Here is a 23936-nt window from a genome sequence, read left to right on the forward strand (position 1 = left end):
ACGTATCAACAGGAAGAATGGTGGAGCACTTTGGCGTATGGGGTGAATTAAATGAATGAGAATACATTTCTTTTAAAATAAAAATTAAACAATCTTTCATGCAGACAGTGCCCTAACTAGAAAGCAGATAGATCCCAGTGAACCACATGCTTCAGCAACTCACTTTCATGTTCCTCTTCCTTACATACTCTTTCCAGCCTCAGCTGCAAATCAGCTAGTCAGGGAGGAGAAAACCCATTGCTCTGCTCTCACACGAAAGCCCAAATCCATAGAGGGATGTTGTGACTTAAATACCCTTGAGGATCTGAGCCTTAGGAGCTTAAATCCCAGATTTAGGCACCTGGGCAACCCACAGAACTCCCACTCAGCTGTTGCTTAATCCCATCAGCACCTAAACTCACTCAGCACCTAAATTCCTGCCATAAAAGTGCCCTAGGCACCTAGGTTTCTGCCTCGGGTCATCTGTTGCAATGCTTAAGGGTCTGTCTATACCGCGGCTGAGTGTGTGTTTCCCAGCACAGGTAGATAGACTTGCTAGCTCTGCTCGAGGTAGCATGCTAACAATAGCAGCATGGCCGCGTCAGCACACGGGGCAGCTCCGGTTAGCACCCTGAATACATACCCAGCGGGTCGGGGGTGTTTGTACTTGGGAGGCTAGCCTGAGCCTCCACCTAGGCTGCTAGTGACGGAGCATCCAAGATAGAAATCACGAAATGAAGTGGCGAGGAGGAAGTAAAGACAGAGCATTTCTCCCATACTCTACATACAAAGAGAGGGTGGGCTCTAGGCCCCTGAAACCACCCTCTTGCACTGCTCTGACAGTACCGAGGTACCATAAGGCTGTCCTAAGCAGGCAGGTCAGAATTCCCTTTGTATGGGGGGATCCTCAGGTGCGATACAGCTGGTGTGAATAGCATGGGGGAGGGGAGGGAGGATATGGCTGGAGGCTGCTCTGCCTTGGTGCTAGCCAATTGGGGTAACAGCTTATTGGGGCCGTGACCAACCAGTGCAAGCTGCCCCCAGTGCAAGCTGCAGCAGTCCTGAAGCTGCTCTCTCTTCACGAGGGGCTGCACTGCCCCTCAGCCAGCCCCGAGAATGGGCGTTAGGTATAACGGTGACCTACACAGTCACCTTTGTCAGCTCCCTCTCCCCCCGTTTCACATGCAGAGCACAGCTCAGCTAACTCAAGGATTAGGGCCAGTACTTCATGGCTATACGAAGTGGGAAATTTGGTTTAAAATGTTCAGTATGATGAAGAAAAACAAGCCCAGCAAAATGCCACCCCAGAATCTTAGCTTCACTCATAAAACTTTAGCCTGCAAACGTATTACAAAACTTACTTCAAATATTTTCATTGCAATTTTTGTCTAATTTTAGATCTCAAACATCCCTGGTTAAACAACAAGTCCTAAGTCACTGGATCATAGCAAATGGTCTATGTGCCACAGGGGCCCATTGGTGCCACCTGGCAAAGGGATCACAGTGCTGTAAATGCAACTCCTAACAGGCCTCACAATCTCACTACACGTAGCACTCTGCTCTCATGGTGTTTATTCATAGATGAGGTCATGTGAGGCCACACTGATCATTAATAGTGTTGTGAAATGTATGTGCAGGTTCGGAGTAAGAAGTATAATGAAAATAAGTTCCTAAAGTCTGAATCAAGGCAGGGTTGACCAACCGGTTTCTGTTAGACAAAGGATGTATGTATATTCCCCAGTCTATTTTGGTTCATATGTACATTTAGCATTGGAAGGCAGTGCAATGGAAGCCCTATTTACATAAAAAGTCAAAGGGGAATGGGAAGTCAACAGGGAGATAAGACACAGAAGACATAACCACAAAGTGCTGTCCGTCTCAGGGGACAGGCAATGAAGATTGGAGAATATAAGGCACCGAGGAAGTAAACGGACAGTGTGTTATATACAGACAAAAACAGGGTTCCTACCAGCCTTGGATGGAAATGCTGCAAAGGACATTAGGGGTGAGACAAGCTTCTTTAGATAGATGGTTAGCTTGTTAAAATTAAGTTTAGTCTCTAGAAAGTGTGTTATGATTTTGTTTTATACATAACCTTTCTGTTTCCATTATCCTTACTGACTACCTCTTCAATCTGCAGCTTTGATAATACACTTATGATTGCTTTTACTATAAATCTGTCTCTGTCCTGTGAGGTTATGCAGGATCCGATTCCACTCAGGATCAGGCAAGCTGGTGGGTGCCCTGGTCTCTTGTGGACAGTATATAGGGTTGCCAGCTCTGATTGAAGCTATTCCGGGAGATTTTTTTTCCCCCCAGCATGACAATGTCATTTTCTTAAAATATCCTATTAAACTTTCCTGGATTGCTTTCAATAGTCACCGGGAAATGGATGCCGATTCCAGGAGACTCCAGGCCAACCCTAGAGAGTTGGCAACCCTAGCAGGATACCTGGTATTACTGGGAGTGTTCAGTGGATAAGGTGCTGAACACTACAGGGGAATGCTTCAAAGGGGCTCGGCGAGTGGGGTGCATCTATTGTTACCCTGGGAGGCAAAATAAGGCCTGGTGTAGCCCAGAGGAGATTGTCTGGGTAGCTGAGAGGCTGAACGTATCAAGGAGTTGACACCCAGTTAAGCGCTGGAGGAGGGCCGAGGGGAGGGGCGTAAGAAGGTGACACCCCATCTTGAGCATCCTGTGAACCATCACAGTCACTAATTTAAAATGTGCAGAAAACATCCTATGAACTCAAGTAGCAGAAAATCCAATAAAGAGCCCTGCAAATAATTATTTAAACTGGAACAAGTGATCTGAAATAATAGTTTCTACAGTCATAGATTTTTGAGGCCAGAAGAGCCCACTAGACAATCTCCTCTGACCTCCTGGATAATACAGGACATAGAATTTCATCCATTCATGCCTGTCTTGAGCCCAGTCACTTATGCTGACTAAAACAGAACGGCATCCAGTCTTGACCTGAAGACTTCAAGAGATGGAGAAAATAACCATTTAATGGAAAGTTGTCAGTTACAATAAATAAATATTGCAGGGAGATGACCTTTTCTGAGTAGTTTACTTGCAGCACGTATCCATTTTAGTTGGTGTTTGTTCTCAAAGGAGCAGAGCCAGGCCTTCAGCTGGTTTAAATTGACATAAACTCCATTGATCTCCACGGGGCTATGCCATTTTACACCATCTGAGTATCTGACTCCTAATTCCAGCCCCCCGAATCATGCTGTATAGTACCTTACTCACATCAGTATGCACTCCTTAATCACGCTGGCTAATTTCTATGGGATTAATCACTTTAGTAAATAAGGATCGCAGAGCCAGCCCCTTTTTCAAGCCACTAACTAATAACCAAAGCTATGAGTATTTTCCCTGTAATACTCAGTTCTGAATGCCAGGCTCCTAAAAGTTTTGATTCTGGTGAGATAACATGTATCAAGTTTTCCTCTCTGATATTTTCCCAAACACTTAGTGAAACATAACTAGCTAAATTCCGCCCTGATGTAAATCTGCTGAAGCCAATGGATATCGAACAGAAATTAGTTTGGCCCTTTTTCATCTGGTTTTTAATCTCTTGTGTTTATTTTCTTCTTACTGCTCATGAACATCATGTTCTTGTGTTATAAGAACAGAACCGCATAGAGCCACGGCAAGGCTTTCGGTTCATCAGTTTTTAATTAAATTTGAATTGAAGATTCATTTTCCTCCGGGCTAATTTTCAAGTGAAACAAAATCCCCTTAAGTGCCTTTTCTTCTTTACCATAAACTAGTAATGCTGAGGTCAAAATCCCTTAGAAACCAAATTTCTCCAACCCCACCATAATACAGATTATTGCGCAGTGAAAACTAAGCTACAATAGTTTTTACAAGAGCACATCAAATAATATGTATATTTTTTGTTGCAAAAAGTCTAGCCTTTATTGGGCACCATTCAGGTCATATGTAGCACAATAAGCTAGAGAGATGTCTTAGGGCCCAGATTCTCAGCTTGGACAAAAATCAGCATCGCTCCGCCATTTATGTCTATGAAGATTTATGCTAGTTGAGGATCTAGCCATATGCACCATGGATGGCAGAGGGGCTGAAGAGGGCAAGGAATGAAAAGAAACATTCAATTAGCCTTCTCCCTACTGTCTTGGTCTTCCCCTCCCACCTTTCCAACCCCATGTGGTCTCTGACCCAAAGCCCAACGAAGTCAAAAGGGCAGGCTCCTGCTGACTTCAATGGGCTTTGGATCAGCCCCATGGAGCATCAGGGCTACAACTGACCAGGTCAGTCATGAGGAGAAGCTTTGACATTATACTTCACTTGTAGTCATCTGAGAAAAATGATGGATCATTTCCTCAGGCTCTTTTAACCCATTAAGACCCATGGCCATGTGGCTTAGCTGCTGTTGCCAATCTCTCTCTATGATGTACCTATTCTGTAGTTAAACCAAAGACTTTCTGTTCCCAGCTCTGATCTTGGGCAAAGCACTGCACTTCTGTGCCTCAGTTTCCCCATACGTAAAATGGGGATAATAATCCTTAACATACTTTGTAAAGCACTTTGAGTTCTATGGCTAAAAAGTGCTCCAGGAGAGCTAAGCATGATCATCATCATATTTTAAAACTAACTAGCATGTATCCACTCGACCAGCTAACATTTCTCTCTTCATTTACAACCTCCTTTAGAGGTGCCACTCTTTCTACTGTACTCCAGTAACCCCAAATTCATTAACCTCAATTAATTCAATTGCAAAGTCTGCCGTGAATAAAACGTGTTTGACAAGATCAATCAATAGATGTTAATATTTTCAGCTACTACACCTAAAAATAAGAAAAGTCTTCATGAAAAAAATAAAAAATAAAAGCCACATACAAAGAATCAGGCCAAACCCACATAATTACTCTTAACTTAAGTGGTTCTTGCCTCCTAAAACACCAGCACACATTTATAATTAGCTAATAAACTACAAATGAATAATTACCTAGCACAAAGGGAGAAGGGAAGGAGGATTTAAAACGTTACTCAGACACTTCAGCTTGTTCTGGAAAGGGAAAACTAAGATCACTACAATTGCAAATTTACTCTGGTTTCCAAGGGTGCAATTTACATCTTTTACACAAGACCTAGGTCCCACGTAAGCCCCACATAAGCATGTTTTGAGTGGGACTTAAGCAGAGGGGCAGAGGTCTGGTGCTGGGCCTAGTTATAACCCCAAATACGTAGCCCAGAAATACATGGGGTGAAATCGTGGCCCCCCCGGAAATCAGTGGGAATTTTACCATTGGATTTTAATGGAGCCAAGATTTCACCCATGATGTGCTAGTGTATAGTATGAAGGTACTGACTGCAGAGAAATTGTGTATTAAAAAAAGAAGGCAACTCGCTCATCTCATTGGTATGAGCTGTCACAATAGGGAGAGGAAATGGCACTACTTAATGTGATGTCAATATTGCCATAGGATAAGTGTTTTCTTTGCAATGTAAAAACCATAGTATAAACAATTTAAGACATATTGGGTGACTAAGATATGATGCATATAATCCACAGAGATCGTGTAATACTAGAATATATGAAGGTGTATTTGACACTAAGCTGATAATGGATTTTCACCCAGAAGAACTTGACTGCAACTGCCCAGTGATGAAAAGTCTTCCCTGGACATTGGGACAACACTGCAATGAAGCTACAACACCTGCTCTGGCAGGGTACACAGAGCTCTTTAGCTGGTGCAGACCAAGGGGTGGGTTTAACTGGCTGATGAGCGCATTGGATATTAGGAAAAACTTTCACTAGGAGGGTGGTGAAGCACTGGAATGGGTTACCTAGGGAGGTGGTGGAATCTCCTTCCTTAGAGGTTTTTAAGGTCAGGCTTGACAAAGCCCTGGCTGGGATGATTTAATTGGGGATTGGTCCTGCTTTGAGCAGGGGGTTGGACTAGATGACCTCCTGAGGTCCCTTCCAACCCTGATATTCTATGATTCTGTGATTTGGGAAATGACTGCATCTCCTGCTGCTAGTGCCACAGGGAAGTTAACAAAACTGTGGGCGGTATTACTTTTCCAGCAGAGTTCCTCTGTGCTTCAGGGCTCTCTCGAAGGGAGGTTCTGAGTTAGATACAGGCAGGGGAAGTCCCTCTGCTCCACTGAAGTCATGAGGCCACTGAACAAGAAAGAGTGGCAGGACCTAGAAAGGTACAGGGCCTCCATAAGGATCTTTATCTCTGGAAGATTTCCTACATACACCAGGCCTGGGGGCAGAACCATGCAGTAGGGGAGGAAAACCCTGCCCCAGAATAATTGTTGAGGAAACTCAGAGTTATTCCGCAGGAAGAGGAAAATCTAGGCTTCAGCAGTCCACTAACACACATATCAGTGTAAGGCTATGTCTACACAAGGTGCACTTTACTGGTATAGCTATACTGGTATACTGTGTGAGCAAAGCACTTCGAGTGTGTACACAGACATACTGACAAAGCTTCATTTTGTACTGGTATAGTAAAACCCACTCCCCATGAGTGAAACAAGCTATCCTAGCAAAAGTGCAGCACTGCTGGTATAACTACGTCTGCACTAAATGCCAGCAAGGCTAGGTAGGTAAGGCCTGTTCTACACTGTGGGGAGGGGGGGATGTAAGATACGCAACTTCAGCTACGAGAATAGCGTAGCTGAAGTCGACATATCTTATTTCCTCACTCCGCGGGATCGACGGCCTCGGCTCCCCCGTCGACTCCGCTACCGCCACTGTTCCCAGTGCTCTTCTCTCCATCTCTTTCTTCGCTAGTGTTGTGGGTGCTGCTTGAACAACTGGTCCTGACCATAATCACTGACATCCCAGAATACAACATCAAGGCTAGAAGCTGCCTACTTCAGCATGGAGTGGAAGTTCAATTTAACTTCTCAGGAGGATTGTTGATCTACGGCGGGCTCCTCTCTTTCATCATTATCCTATTTTCTCAGATTGGTGCTCCATTTGAAACTCATCATGAGACAATATTCCTTTGACAGTAAGTATAGAATATATAAAATATATGGTCTCCTTATTCCATATTTCTCTTTAGGAAAATATATGTGCCATCAGGTAAAGAGTTGGAGAGGTTTTATTATATCCCTCCTATAAGCAGAAGAGTTGGGGTGGGGGGGAGTTAGCATTGTTTTGTAGGATCTGAATGTATCTTTATACTATATACCTTACATTGTGTGGGGGGTGGGAGTGGAGTGGCTAGTGAGGTATCATGAATAAAAACAGGAGCAGCAAATAGCTTTTGTTGGTCAGAGGTGTGATCCCTTAGGGTACGTCCAGACTACCCGCCACATCGGCGGCTAGTGATCGATCTATCGGGGATCAATATAAGGCCTCTTGTCTAGACGCGATATATCAATCCCCAAACGCGCTCCCATCGACTCCAGAACTCCACCAGGGCGAGCAGTGGTAGCGGAGTCGATCCCGCGCCGTAAGGATGGGAGGTAAGTCGAAATAAGATACTGGCATTTTGAAGACTGCCATGTCAGCCTGGGATTCATGCCCTGAAGCAGCAGTGGTTTTATTACATGGTTAGACCCTGATCCTGGAATTGACTGTGAATGAGTACATGAGCCCACAGAGAGCCCCGCTGATTAAAATGGGACCCCACTCAGGCACAGATGTCTGCCCACGCACAGTCAGTTTCAGGATCAGGGCCCTAATGTGGTGAAGGAACAGCTGCTTGCTCTAGTTCACTGCACAGCCGGGCTGCCCGGCTCTTTATAAAGATTGTAATCATTTGCCTCTCTTCACCTATGCTCGTGCTGCCTAGCGGATACAGCACTGGACTGGGACTCAGGGGACCTGCGTTCTGTTCCTACCTCTACCACTGGCCTATTGAGTGACCTTGGACAAGTCCGGTCACCACCCTGTGCCTCATTTTCTGCATCAGTAAAATGGGAGTAATGATGCCTTTGTAAAGCACTTTCAGATCTACAGATAAAATGCAGTAAGAAAGATGCAGATATGGTTAATTCTATATTTTCCAAAGTGGCTAGCGATTTTGAGTACCTCCGTTTTAGGACGCCCAAGTTGAGACGCCTTAAAGAACCCGGATTTTTAGCACTTTCTTTAAATCAGGCCTCTAAGATGCATCAAGTTGGTCCCCAGGTTTGAGGCATCCAGAACCATTAGTTACTTTTAAAAACATAGACCAATGTGGTGGGTTTTTTTGTTTTGTTTTTTTAAAAAGACACATTCAAAGGTCAAAACGTTTTTAGACTATTGTAAATGCATCCAACTAGAAAGGACCATCTGTCTGCACTCTGAGAACACCGGGCTAAATCCTCAGCTGGCATATGTCAGCCTAACTGTGTCTTCAATGTGCTCACCAGGAGTTACACCAGCTAAGGAGCTGGCCCAGTATGACCATCCATCTGCTGGGAAAAACAGTGGGCCAGATTCATTCCTCACGTAACCCCACTGAATCCAGTGGAGTTACAACGGGGGATAAAGGTTCATTCTGTCCCAAGAACACATTCCCAGCATTCTTGTGTAAAGGGAATAGAATGTACAGAGGTGGAGTGGAGAACATTCATAACATTTCAGATTGATAGTAGCTTTGTTCTCATTAGCAGGGAACAATGTAAAGACCGTCCTCTGAAAAACAGCAGAGCAGGAGAAAATATCACTAAAAGACAAACCAGAGTCATATTTCCGTAGTTACTTAACACCTGTAATTTATCAGCTAATGTACGATGGAGTGGACATGGTTGTACATTTTTTATCACAGTGTGTTATGAATAAAGAATTATTTCTTTACTTATGGTTTTGAGTAAAATAAGCACTTTGAAAACTGAAGAATTAGGTGACATCAACTTCTGGAGGGAAGGTAGATCAGTCCAAATGTTAATTAACCTCTACATCCAATTTTAATAATTGTGTAGAAAACGTATGTATAACTTCAAGGGTAACTGAAACAGTAGGTGGCAGTGTGTTCTACAACACCCAAAACACTCCCTGTGTTCCCAGAGTGAATTTCAGATGTTATTTTGACTTCTCCCCTCTGCTTAAGGACCAGATCCTCAGGTGCTGTAAATTGGTATAGCAACGCTACGTTTACATCACCACCTGATAATCTGATGCCAAAGCGTATCTAAAAACCTGTGAAATCACTACAGTCCTTCTGAACTAAATAGATTAAGCCAGATCCTCGGCTGGTGTTGACTGTAGTTAATGGAGCTACATGCAGAACGCCATTTGAGGATTTGGCCCGTTATTTTTAAGAGGTAAAAGAAGTGAAGCAGGCAGGTATATTCTGCTTTCCCCTTTGTGATGGTGATGGCCTGATTATGCAGTGACTGCCTTGTGAGAGCTGTTTTCCCTCTGGGATATGGAGCAACTTAAAAATGTTCAGCTGGCAATAATGGTCATAAAGATGTACTTGTGCAATGAGATGAACTGGGTGATGCATCACTACTCCTTTCAACTGGGGATTAAATGAACGACACCACCAGAGGACATTTGGATACTACATTCTAATATTGCTTTTCGGAGAAGTTGATTTGGCTGGATCTGTTCAGTTCTTACCCCCGCAGTGCTATCCTTGATTGCCATTTTCCTGATAACTTTCTATTTAAACTCATTAACTGGAACACCCCATGCAAAAAAAAATACAGAGGGAGCCGTAAATCTGGTCTCTCTTTGTAATAGGATTATTTCAGCTGCTTATGCTATGTGGACCACGCTAAAATGCCATTTCCATGTTAACTCTATCATATAATTACTACCATTGGAACAGAACTAATACAATTGTTTACAATACACTATACATTATATTAATTTTGTCACATGAGCCATGACGACTGTACAGCATTTCACTGCATTATAGGCTTCTTTGTGCATTTTATAACTGCAGTTTCACCGTTTGTTTCCAATTTTCTCTACGGCAGATCTCTGGAAATTGGAAATCTGCTCTTAAATGAGCATGGAAAGTTCTTAATCATTAAAAGAAAGAGCAAAGTATTCAAGCTGGTTTATTTTCAAACAGCTCCTATAATACGTTTGATCGTGAGATTTTAGGGCTTATGTTTACTGCACTATTCAACTACTTCTCGTTATTAGAAAAAAAATAAAGTATTACTACAGCAGTTGTGTATTTTGAACATATTCAGGCATTAGAAGAGATTAGGCTGTTTATGTGTATGAGGCTTTAGCTGTGGTTCTCCTTATAAATCCTATTTTTTTTTTTTTTTTTTTTTAGAATTCTATTATTTGGTAGTTTAAAATTAGACTGGGCTGTAATTTAGAAAGAAGTTGTCATCTTAGAGGGTTTTTTGATTCACACTGCTGTTATTTTCCTTTAAAAAGCTTTTGTAGATCAGGACAATTAACAATGACAGGGTTTTTTTGGAGGACTGGGGATCGGGTATAATTCAAAATATATCTGGTGTAGCTGGAGTGAAATTTACCCCTTTTACACAATCCCCAATCGCTTTGTGTGGGGAACTAACAAGGAGTGGGCACATAGAATTTATTCCCCTAATCCCTGAGTAGACTGCATCATAGCAATGCAAGCGTTTTGTCTCCCCCGCTCAAGGCTGTGTATTGGAATAGTACCATCTGCACCTTGTCTGCAGGGCGTGGGTTGAGTCACTGGAGCCATGTAAGTGTGGCACTTCTGTCCCATACTTTGTCCACCCTCAATGTATCAGCCTATAAGGTATGGCACATACCCTTCCAACCCTACAGAGGTGAATAAGCGGGGTGGAAGGCCTCATGGGAGAGCCTGACTCTTGCTTTTAGCTCCAGAGGTTCCCTGTTCAATCACTGCTGTTGGCCAAGATGGCAGCTGTCTCATTAGCATCTGACGTCTACTCAGCAACTAGTGTGAAACGAATGTGATGGGTCTCAGCCCAGTTCCTAGAGAACAGATGCCCACATCACTAAAAACAAATAGCCACGTAGCAGCGATTAGCAGCCTCGCTGGCCGTCTTAGCAGCATGTGCCAGGAGTGATCATGAATACTGAATGACCATTTTGCCCCAAGAGTCTCCCTCTAGATCATAGTGGAAGCACATTGGTAAAACAGCTTGGTGCTTGCTCTGTGGGGGTGAAATTAACTTTGTGCAAAAGGCCAGTAAAGAGCCTATTTGTCACTTTTCTATTGTCCTTATTTTGATTCTACTACCCACAGGGGTGAATTGCACCCTGGCTAAACAGAAGACTTCATTTTCCAGAGGTGTCAGTCTTTCCCCAGTACAAAAATGACTCAAAACATCAGTGCTGAGGAGCAAAACACCAAATGCAATGATATGTGCTTTCTCTCTAGCCATTGAATTTAATTAATCTCCTGAGCCTGACAACCACAGAACTTTTTTTTGTCTAGAGTGGGTTTTCCCCAGGCACAGCTTTGCTTGGGAGTAAATAAAAACCTATCATTAAAACCTATTATTCCCATCTCAGTGCAAATAATGGCTGTCCGTGCTGTAACAATATGTTTTGTCACACATTGGATTTTAGGCTTTCATTAGTGACACCTGTCAGGGAAACACAGCCCTGAAAAAAAGACCAAGAGCCATTCAATGCCTGCACTTAACTCTTCCCAGCTGCTTCCTACCAGCCCCAGTCACTGGAAAGCTCCAGCAAACCAACACTGAAACAGACGTCTCAAAATGAACCGGAGCACGGAGCTTGGAATGAAAGCCCCTCACTGACGCATTTTAAAGCGATGGATCTCTCCTGGCAGATGCAATCAATACGGGAAGGAAACCAAAATGAAATTGACAATAGAAGAAACTTACCTAGCATTCACAGAGAGTAAACAGAGATGAGCAAAAAGGAATTCATGACATCTCAACTGGAATGTAATGCAGAATGATGAAGACAGGGCTGATGCTACTACACACTTTCAAACACAGAATTCTGAATTGCAGCCTTAAAAATCATGCTAATTATGAATGAATATTACTGCCTTCGTGAACGTAGAAAATTGACCCAAAGTCAGGGCCGGAAGCTCCAAAGAGCTCAGCTCTCATTGAGACACTTACTAAGGTTAGATTTTCAGAAGTGCTCAGCTGCTCCCATGGTGACCGATTTTCAAAAGAGGTCAGCACCCGAGATGCTGATCTTCTTTGCAAGGCCAGAACGATTTCAGGTACTGAGCTCTTCAGAAAATGCTGACCTTCAATGTCCACTTATTTGCCACATCACACATGTATTAGATCCGGTGGTACGGGTCTCAGGAGTAAAGCTGTATGGTTGCTTCAGCACTTGCAGGATTCAGCCCATGATTTATAAAGCCCTGGGGGCGTAGGGGAGGAGATTTCAGCAGGAAATCCGCATTTAAAGCCTTATTAATAGCTGGACAATGCATCAATTTTCCTAATGGAAGTCAGCAATGAAACATTTCCCGCATTGCATAGGCCAGCTAACCCCCTCCCTGTCCCTATGTGCATGCCACCCTTTAGGACTGATCACAAGCCCATTGACGCCAATGGGAGTCTACCAACAACAACGGGATTGGGTCAGGGCCTCTGTGGATAAGAAGGGAAAACGTATCTTTTCTCAGACATACTGTACTATTTTACAAGGCACCTCTGGCAGCTTGAGTATGAAAAGAACAAACATGGTTGTATGTAGTTGGTGGCCTTAGTAACCTACCTAGTAACTAGCTGAAGGGTGCAGGGATGGAAGAGAGGATGGCCCAAATCCTGAGCAGTATGTAAGCTCCTATCTCCCATTGGGAATCAGGTGCCTGAATACCCTTGAGGATCTGGGCTGATAGTTTTCAGGTTCTCTGCAGCAAGCCAAGGGCACATGGTCACTCCCTACTGTTCATGTGGGGTGGAGTGGAGGGGCAAGGACATCACACAAGGAATTGTACTGATTCATTTGATGGCGTAACCACCTCACCTCCCCATTCCCCGTTAGAACAGTAATAGAGCGTTCTGCCAAAGTGGATGTGCTGAGGAATGAGTGCTGCCTGTCCAAGCCTGCCCACAAACAATGAAACCGATGTGGAAAAGTTTGCTCTGAAAAGTGTAGCCCTGTACTGCTTCCAGACCACTCAGGCAGCAAATGTGTTCCCAGAATTAAAGTGAACGTAATGAGATGCAAATTAGATAGGCTGCGCAATCATTGCACATATTATTAAAGCTAGATGACACTTGTTTATTTCAGTTTCTCAAGGGCGCTGGGAAAACTCAGAAAACATTATGTTTCCACTCCCTAAAATGAAAGCACAGTGTAATCGTTTGCCAGATTGTCAAGGAGTAATAGTATTTTCCATAATGTTATAAATGGTAGGTTCTTTTGTACAAGCATAAATAAAGGGTACTGCCTGAGGACCTGCCTTCCAGTCCACTGATGTCAGCAGAAGTTTTTTTCTTTCACTTCAATGGGTTTTGGATTAGTGACTCCTACAGGCATCGGACCAGCCCCTACGAACAGGCTAGGTTTGAATATTTGCATTAGAGATAGTTGAATCCAGGGCTGTCCTTAGGCATACGCACCATACGCAGCTGCATAGAGCACCTGAAAATTTGGGCCACCACCATAGGCACCAACTTGTCATCTTGCCGTGGGGGCTTGACCCCCCCTCCACTCCAGGCCCCACCCCCACTCCCACTCCATCCCTTCCCCCAAGCCCCTGCCCCACTTCTTCCCAGCCCCGCTCCACCTCAGCCCCTCCTCTTCCCCGAGCGTGCCCCATACCCGCTCCTCCCCCTCCCTCCTGGAGCTTGAATGCTGCAAATCAGTGGTTTGCAGCATTCTGGAAGCGTTGGGAGGGAAGGGGAGGAGTTGGTAAGCACAGGGCCGCGTGGGGGGAGGGGTGGAGCTTGGCACCAGTGGGTGCTCTGTATCCACTAAATTTTCTCCCGTGGGTGCTCCAGCCCCAGAGCACCCACCTACGGAGTCCACGCCTATGACAGGGACAGCAGGTAAGAGCAGGTCGGCCCCTGCACACCCAGCGCATGCTGCAGTCTCTTACTAAGCAGAAGGAAGGGGCCGTATTAATTTTGTGTTGCTAAGAGCAAGTCGGGCATCGGGGCACCAGTTTAACAATACTGCGTAGGGCATCATAAATCCTAAGGACGGCAAACATGATGGGTGTAGTTGAGGGACACAACTCAGAAGGGATTATAAAAGGTCCTTCTAGCCAACCTAAGCCTTCTCCCAGTCGTGTGTGTAGGGCCAACCCCTGGGCATAAAAGTGTTAGCTACTCGAAGGACAGGCAAGTCAGTGTTTATTGTTCCCCTGCTTAAAAAAAAAAAAAATCAGTTTTTCCGTCAGGGAGCAGCCTCCCCAGAGCAAATATTCAAGCCTATGGCTGGATGACCAACCACAGCCCTTTCAGACCAGGTCTATGGGCGTGTTGAAGCCACTGAAACTATGTAAATACGGATCTACAACCCCACCCTCTAGGCCATGCCCACTTCTACATTTTTGTCACATATACAATCTATCTATGATACCCACCAACCCACCCACCCAGCATCTGCCTGGGATTTAGGTGATGCAGAGGACTGACTCTCTACACCATGGCTGAGTCATCCTTAAAACACAAAATGAACTCCAGCAATATATCATTCACCAAGCAACTCTGCAGTGCACTTGTAGGAGAACCAATTTTCTACAAGATTACCTCATTAACTACACAGACTTCGGCAGAAATAGAAAGTGAAATATACTTCATGAAGCATCTGAGATTTTTAACATCACCTGTGACCATCACATTTGCCCCACCATTGTTCTCTATCATTTTTGCTGCAAGTGTGTAGTTGCTTCCTTATGATTGGATATTGAAAACAGATTCCCTTTCTTCATCTCATACTTTGGACAAATAATTAATTGAGAAATGAAATCTGTCCGAAAGAAAAAAGAATCGATATGTGCTTTAAGTTTTTACTTCCTGCTTTTCATAAGTGCCACTACAATATAAATAAATAATAGTAAACAGGAAAAAGTTATTTTCAGATCCACCTGATCCCTCCTGTTCTCCTCCTCTATAGGGTAAAATTCACCCTTGGGCTCAGAAAAGGTTTATGCACGCTTTAAATCCCACTCACACTCTCACACCTTAAGTGTGCTTAAGTGGTGCACAGTTGTAGTCCTCCACACAGGAGTGAACTTCAAAACATGACTTTAAAGCCCCTAATGTGGGGCTTCAGTGTAGTGAAGACCGTTGCTGGCCTTTGGACTGGTGTGAATTCCGCTGTGGAAAAGGGTTCCACTCTACAGCCATTAAGACTCTGTTGAGGTTCCATTGGCTACACCATATGTTCCACGCTCTAACATAATGAGCCAGCCCCAAATCACATTTTCTGATGCATAATTGATACTAAATATTTTCATCTGCTGATATATGAATCCATTTTGGAAAGTGAGCATTAAAATTGGAAGCTGCTTTATATTCCATGTATTCTTTTAAAAAAGGCTATAAACCCATCGAGCAATATGATAAATTAATGCAAAAATACTTTAAGGATGCAATCAGTTTGATGTATTTTATTGATCAATTTTTTTTTATTTTTTGTGTGTGTGTTTCATCAGGAAATGATTCCATTCCTTTTCTTTAGAACCTAGTGACACAACTGCTTTTCATCATTTCAAAGTGTTTCCCTTGCAATTAAATATTAAGAGGAAGTAGTTTCTCTTTCACCTGAGGCCAATGCATTTGCAGTGCTTGGATAGGCATTTCATTATTTCAAAATAAATATCACTTTCAATCAAATATTGATTTTATATGAAAGTGGAATGATTAGGAATGCTTTATTTTTTTCTCCTCCAGAATAAAAGATAGATGAGTAGCACAGGGGTCATTAATTTCTTCACAGCAAGCCAGTTTTTCTTCGCGGCTCAGACATGCAGAACAAATCTCTGTGTCCCCTTCTAGCGTTTTGCTCTCTTTCATAAGGGCATTCTTTTGGAGGAGAGGGCAATATGAAAAGGATCAACACCTTCAGCAATTGTTCTATGGTCCTAGAAGAAATGGGGAAGAGGAACGCTTTTGGTTGGGACATTGAATCTGGGTCATATTTGAACTTAGAAAACTCTGAGCTAGATTCGCGGTGGCTTTGCAACTTGTATAGTAATGTGCCACTGTGCAAACTAAGAGAAGTGGGAGTATAAAACATTACCTTTTGAACCTGGTAGCATTTTACAGCTACTTTTGCACCCATTTTGCACCGGAGTAAGATTGGGATTTTCAAGAGCACCCAAGGGCTTGTCTACATGGAGAAATAGCTCCGGATAGTTATTCCACACTAGCTCTCCCTGTGGGCACACTCGTTTTGCACTGAGTACCCTTGTACAAGTTAGCTAAATCCATTTAGGAAGTGGATTAAGCTAATCCACAAACCGGCACCTTTAGTGAAGAATGAGAATCTAGAAGGAAGGTGAGTATGGAATACCTATAGTCAAATAAGCTAAGGTGTGAATTTAAAACTCAATATGGTCCCCACGTAGACAAGCCTTAAGTGAGTTTGGTGCCTCGCTCCCATTGACTTCCATTGGGAGTTAGGAACCGACATGTAGGTTCTTTGAAAAATCCCACCCAAAATGACGATACAAAGTAGTGGAGAATCTGGCCCACTTTCTCTGTCTCCCCAACCCCAATGATTCGCTTCAGAAAATCAAACAAAAACAATTGAAAGTGAGATGAAGACCCAGTGTCCTTCTTCTGAGTCATATGATTAGTGACTATGGTGACGAAAGCCATATAAATCCCTAGATTTATCATAATGCTCCAGTACAATTGTATTAAATTCTTTTCAAAGGGCCAAATTCACTCAATTAGTCCTAATAATTAGCTGTAATCTGATTTCAGCTACACCACTGGAAATCCAGGAGTAACTCCATAGAGTCCTATAGAAGCTACATGCCACACACTGGAACTATGTCTGTGTACATCAGCCGATTATCTGGCTCCATACACATGAATCTGAAGGCAGAATGTTGCCCAAAGTTATCAGTGGCTGAAGATTTTATCCTGCAGCTACAGAGTAACTCTTTGCTTATATTTGGACTGTCATTTCTAGTTTAACAAAAACAGGAAAAAAAGCACTTTCCACAGATCAATTCATTTATATGTTTAGTAGTGGTGCAAAGTATTTAAAAGTCATTCACCTATACTAGCATTCCACTGCTATAAAATACATGGTCAAGTATACAGAGGCTGGGACTGAAATGTGATTTAGCCAGTGAGCCAATAGATTTGTAGAATACAGTGAAATAGGTTAGCCATGACTTTTTGTCCTTGTTCTGTACCTTTAATGAGTCTGCCTATATGTAGGGGAAGGTCTGTTTTGTGAAGCAAAGTGGATGTAGTCTGTTGCAGAAGAGACACACCCACATATTAAAATCAATGGAGAGTTTACTTCAGGATGGAGCAGATCTTTTGGTCACAAAATCCAAGTGAAAGAGTGGCCTACAGCCGATAAGCAAACCAACTGCTGTGCCTACCGAGTACCAAACTGTGCCTATAGAGTGCTGGTGGCAGGAGATTCCACCTTTCCTACTTCTGTAATGATAGGCTTACTTGCAGTATATTACTGTCACTAGACGTCCGTGTGCTGACTAAAAGTTTATCCCTGATAAACAAGAGATGAAAAGCTGGAGCACAAACTGTGGGCAAGCCTGTGTGTCTGCATCTGTTCTCTAATACACTTAAAAGTAACAAAAAGTCTGATTCTATATAGCATGAAAAGTTTCTTACTGGTCACCCTCACGGTGCACAGTGGGAAGGTCAAGATTTTCACCCTCCCAGCCTACATTTTCCTAAGCTTCAAGTTCATCCCATTATTCTTAATTAAAGCCAACTGGACAGCACTCTTGGGCTCATTTTACCCACTCTCCTGATAATAAAAAATACAACAAGGCCAGGTCCTCACCTGGTAGAAAGCAACTCACTGAACTGAAGTGAAGCGACACTGAATTACAGCAGCTGAGGGTCTCATGCTGCGTATGTTCAAAAATTCTTTCATGAAATAAATATTTTATTTTAGAATTCTTTTATGGTGGTTACCTCTTCATGCTACCGAACACAGCATATTCATGTTTACTGCCATAAAATGGACGCTTCATTTATTCATTGATAGTATAACCTTTAAGTTCACTAATCATATGGCTAAATCAATTGCCAGTGTTTTAAGCATATATGGTGAAAGCATTAGTTCCTTCTTTAGAGCAATTTTATGTTGATTTATGTAGGGTAGCTAATGCTGACTGAAGGCTAGTTTTCCTTCCCTCCGTAGTACGTTTTTACTTTACACCACACAGGTGAAAAATGCTCACAATATCAAACATAAAAACAACCTGAATTTCCAGGCTTTTGTGCCGCAGGTCAGCATCCCATGAATGCCATGAAATCCCAGAATAAGCCCCCTAAGTATCTTCTACAGGTCTTTAATTCTCTCGCATTTCTGATCATTTCAAATCTGGCTCTATAAAAGCCATCTAAGAAGAATGAGAGACATGAATACTGATGGTAAGTTTTGCATCTAAATTATGCCTTAATCAGTCATTTTCAAATGAAGTGTAGTCTGTCGTCCAGCTTCAAGTTTCTTCAAGGACACAACTGTTGTGCATAATGGAGGGCTCTGAGCCTGTGCCTTTCATTTGTTGTGCACCCAAAATTGCCTGCTGAAGTCAAATGGGAGTTTGGGACATTCAAAAGGCGGCAGGAAAAAGTTTGATGAGTTAAATGCACCCCTGTGCAGAACAGGGCTAAAGTGGAGCATAGGTCTTGAGCTAGCTTCTGCACCGGAGTGAATTTTGCCCTGTAAAAGCTAACAATACTATTTAGTATAGGTTTGTGATCCCAAGCAGAAGTATATGGACTAGAGTTGTGTGAATAACTAATTTTTGGGGTGGCTTGCAATTCCGAGAAACTGAAGAAAAAAGTTTGCCAGCTTGAACAAAGGTGTTAATTTTGAGTACTTATCTCTGATTTTTAAACAAAGGAAGTTTTCAAACAAGATGTTTCAAACAAAAACACACACACTATTTTGTTTCAAAGAAGTTTAAAGGAAATATTTTGACTTTTTTTGGAATTTGTTTTCCCGCCCAACCCCCAGGGACAAGTACACAAACCCAACAAGGATTTCTGAACACTTCATGAAGTGTTTTAATGTCACCGAATCTGCATTTTTCACCAGTGTTTCAGAAAAAAAAAAAAAAAATCCACCCAGTTCTATTATAGAGCAGTGGTCTTCAAAGTGGGGTGCGCGTGGGTGCGCAAGAGGATCCTTCGGGGTGCGTGGGAGGAGGAGCAGTGCTGGAGCAGCGCCACTCCCCCGCCCTTGGCAATTCGGCCAGGAGGGGTTTTTTTTGCTTTCACGGTTCGCCTGGGAGCAGGGGGTGTGTGCTCAAAAATTTTTTACTGATGGGGTGTGCAATCAAAAAAGTTTGGAGACCACTGCTATAGAGTCATTGTTCTGTGGCTTTATTCCTCTTTGTGAGGATGGTGATGAATGGCTCAAATGCTCTCACTCCACAGGGTTTGTCTTGCCACCTCTCTCGTTCTATGTGAATGTTACCTATGACATCCTGTTCTGCGTTTCTATTTTGTCTATTCCTACCGGTGCTGTTCGGCAACTACCTAAGTTAATATGGAGCTCTAAGGGGGATAATGTGGTTGAGTAAAAGGCGAAAGATTTATACGATCTGAAGAGAAACCTATGACATCCTGTTCTGCGTTTCTATTTTGTCTATTCCTACTGGTGCTGTTCGGCAACTACCTAAGTTAATACGGAGCTCTAAGGGGGATAATGTGGTTGAGTAAATGCTACATTTAGCGCTACAGTTTCAACAAAGGTGCCTTTTTAAAAACAAAATGTAAACAAACAAATGGTTTCATGTTCCAAGTGCTCTGCAAACACTGCAGGCGAAATCCTGGAGCCAGTGAAGTGAATGGGAAAATTGGCTTCAGTAGGGCCAGGATTTCACCCTTGGAGTCCTGCCATGGACAGCAATGAAAGCAGAGTTAGGCCTGTTATTTAATGTATTTTAATGACAGGGATTATTTTTTTAAAGGAAATTTAAAAACTGTGCTGTGTGATGGACAAACTGATTAGAGACTGATCTGCAATGACACAATACCACAAAGATAAACAACAAGGAGTCTGGTGGCATAGAGATGCATAGAGAAGAAGTGAGGTTTTTTACCCACGAAAGCTTATGCCCAAATAAATCTGTTAGTCTTTAAGGTGCCACCAGACTCCTTGTTGTTTTTGTAGATACAGACTAACACGGCTACCCCCTGATACAAAGATAAACGGCATAGGCATCTAGGAGGGGAAAACCACAACTTTTCATCAACACTGCTGCTTCTAGCTGGGTTAACAGTTGAGCTATTGATACTCATCACATTCCATTAATACCCTAATTATTTTCATGGCTTTAATGGTGATAATTTCCAGGGGATTGCTTACTGATTGAGTTTTTTCGTAATTGAATTAAGAGTCCAGCAACGTTAATAATATAAAACAATTTCATTTGAATTTGCAGCACAGACACGTCTTACACACTGATGAGGGGGGAAAAGTTTTTGCGAGGCACCTGATACTATATTAGTAAAAGGTCACCAGTGCTTTTAGTGGCACGTGAAATGGCTATACTGTCTGGCCCATTATAAACTCTAGACATAGGTCCTGACTCAAAGCACTAATACCTAGCTCTCATGCAACACTTTTCATCTGGAGATCTCAAAGTGCTTTAAAAAGGATGTCAGAATCACTATTCCCATTTTACAGATAGGAAAACTGAGGCACAGAGGGGGACATGACTTGCCCAAAGTCTTCCAGCAGGCCAGCTGCAGAACCAGGAATAGAAGCCAGGTCTCTGAGGTCCTAGTCTAGGGTTCTATCCCGTAGACCGCACTGCAGCTCCTTCAGTCAGTCAGTCAGTCACACACACCCTCTCTCTCTCTCACTCAAAGTTACGCACGTCCTAAAGTCTTTTCCCAAATAGGGGCCAGAAAGAGCAGGAATGGGCAAGTCTTGGGAACTCCATTACTGTTTCAGGTTTGCAAGATTAGACTGAGTATGCCAAGGTTACCTGTAGTCTACACCCTTTCACCGCCGCCCAACCACTCCAACAGAAATAATCCTGCTCGAGGGAAATCTGTGCTATTAAGTGTTAGGGATGGAGGGTCACTGCTACAGAAGCTCATCAGGCACACATGGATGAAAGATACTGTATATGACTTAATTTATACTTATTTAGGGCTTGACTGATCCGAGTGCAAAAACCTCCCTTACTCATTTTTGGCAGGCTACCCAACTCTTGGTCGCAGTCACACAGGAATAAGAGGATGCTACATTCCAGCTGTTCCTACAGAGTACAGTGTGGAGAGGGACAGGGACTGGGGGAAGCCATGGTCCCGATACACTGGCCAGCACAGGTGAAATGACAGGGGGGTTTCTCAATCTGCTGCTTGCACAGGCCGGTATCAAATTACTAACCCCTTCTTCCCCCTGCCCCGCCCCTCACATTCTGGAGCAAGGGGGGATGCGGAATGAGGATTTCGCCCTCTGGGGCTATGCAGCTATCCACAGCACTGTGGCCAAGTCACAACCTAGTCAGCATTCACTAACAGCCTGATCCAGCTATCGCTGTGCTCAACGAAAAGATGTTCATTGACTTCAGGGAGAGATGGCTTATGCCCTGGAATTATTCCCTCCCCTCACACAGTCTCTCTGAGTTGGGTTTTTGCTCTGCCTGGTCCATGCTACATTTTAATTGGATTCTTTCTGCTTGCCCTTTTCTGCTCCTGTTTTTTTTTTTAAATGGTGTCTCCGAAACAGAATGAAAAGCCATAACAATGGCACTTCGGAACCCACCGTGTTCAAGCGGGGTTGCAATTAGTCAACAGCATCCTTCGTCAAAAGGAAAGAGTGTGCTGGTTTCACAGAGGTTCCCCCTCCCGCCTTTTCCTTTCTCCGAGTTCTCGTCTGAGCCCTGATAAATTGAACTCGGCATCTCCTTTGACTAAGATGGATGGTGAGCTTAAACGATATCCACCGAACAAATGGCTGATTTGTGTATTCTTCCATTCAGGATTAGGCTAATAAGATGTCCATTTATAGATCTATTACTCAGTTATTTAACTGCCTGGCAAAATAAGAGCGGGGAAGGCTCCAGCTACAGAACCAGCTCGGGGTGCGATTCCCCTGCTTGCGTGCACATACGCACACTAGCTTGATGAGACACAGCACGTCTATGAATAGCAGTGGAGTAGCAGCAGGGGCACAGCAGAGTCCTGCCAAGTACATACCCACTGGCTTCAGGCGCGTTTGTACTACCTACGTTTCACCAGCCAGGCATTTATCTCCATCTTTTGCTCTTTGAGTTTTTGCCTGGGTCATCTGGAGAATAAATTAAAATAGTATTTTACATTTCCAAACCTGATGCAATTTTATTGCTGTGTGTATTGATGATGGTATGGGTTTGTATTATTGCCAACATTTGAAATTGCAAGGTGGATAAACCAGTTTCCTTTGGTTTCTCTCCCAAGTCAAGCCAGGGGTCAGCTTCTTCGATCTAGCCAACAAAAGCAGGAAGCAAAGATTAATTTAACAGATTCAAACTACTTATGCCTGATTCTCTTTTACCAGTATGACTCAGCAGTAACTCCATTTCCTTGTGTTCGGAATCTTTCTCTGTCTGAATCGGCAGATTTCACGCTTGCCTGTGAACCCAAGCTGAGGTGGCTTCTTAAGTGGCAGCAAGAACGTGCAACCCTTACCCTAGTGAGCATTTATTCACACGAGCCATTTTTCGGACATCAATAAGAGCCAGTTCGTATATCAACTGGCCCTTCTCCGGGGCAAGAAGGCGATGGGGTGGAGAACTGGTCCGCTGTTTATAGTAGCTGGCTGTTGTAAGTTATAGCAGGCCCTACACTGCACTGGGACTGGCAGTGGTCCAGGAAATCTTGTTACTCAGGTCAGAGTGCGGCGTTCAGCACAGGAGATTGTGGTCCACAGTGTTCAATTCAACAATATAAAAATAGCACAAATGGAAGGGGTACAAGGGCAGGTAACCAAATCTGAATAGAGGCTTGGAAAGGCTTCTTTATGAGATGAGATTGAAACGATTAAGGCTGCTGAGTTTGGTGAGATAACAAGAAGTGACATGATGGATATGTAACAAAATAATAAATGGAATAGAGAAAGTAAACTGGACATTCCTATTTAGCTGTCGTATAACAAAACAAGGAAGTTGCACCAAAATAAAAAAGGCAACATGTTTAAAACTGATAACGAGAAATACTCTTTTACACGATGCCTATTTGTCCCATGGAACTCATTGCTATAAGACATCACTGAGACCAAGAGCTAGAACAATTCACAAAAGATAAATCATGTGCATACATGAGGACATCTAGGGTTAAATTGGATAGGATTAAAAGCAATTTGTAAGGCATATAAACCCATCTGCTTTGAGGCGCAAGCAGCTGGGTAGACACTTCCCCTGTGGGCAGGTTAGTGTATAATGGACAGTTATGGAGTATCTTGCACTTTTTTCTGAAGTGTTTGGTATTGGCCACTGACAGAGCAGCACCATTTTAAATCAAAATATTTGATTTAATATTTTGGTGAAAAGTTGAAGTCTGCCACAGGAAAAAAAAAACCCAACAACTCCCTCCACACCTGTTCATGACAAAAGTTTTCTATGGGCAAAAAAATGTTTAGCGTAGTTCTAATGAACATGTATCCATTAGGAACAGGTCCGTGACCACCAAACTCAATTTACATCAGTCACTGAGCAGTGGCTAGAGGGTAATTACCTTACAGTTACCTGGACCAGGCTTGGTTTGACCAAGCTCTGTACCTGAAAACTGAAAAGCTCTGTACCTCCTTCCAATCTGCTAAACTACCCAGTCCCATTTTCATACCAGTTAGCACAATACCCTCCTAACCTGAGTGCTGGGCAGTCACTGGAATGCTGAAAAGGTACCTGTGGCAGTCCCATACTTTTATCCAATTTAGACAC

The sequence above is a fragment of the Malaclemys terrapin genome, chromosome 18, assembly GCF_027887155.1.
Source record: "Malaclemys terrapin pileata isolate rMalTer1 chromosome 18, rMalTer1.hap1, whole genome shotgun sequence".
NCBI lineage: Eukaryota > Metazoa > Chordata > Testudines > Emydidae > Malaclemys > Malaclemys terrapin.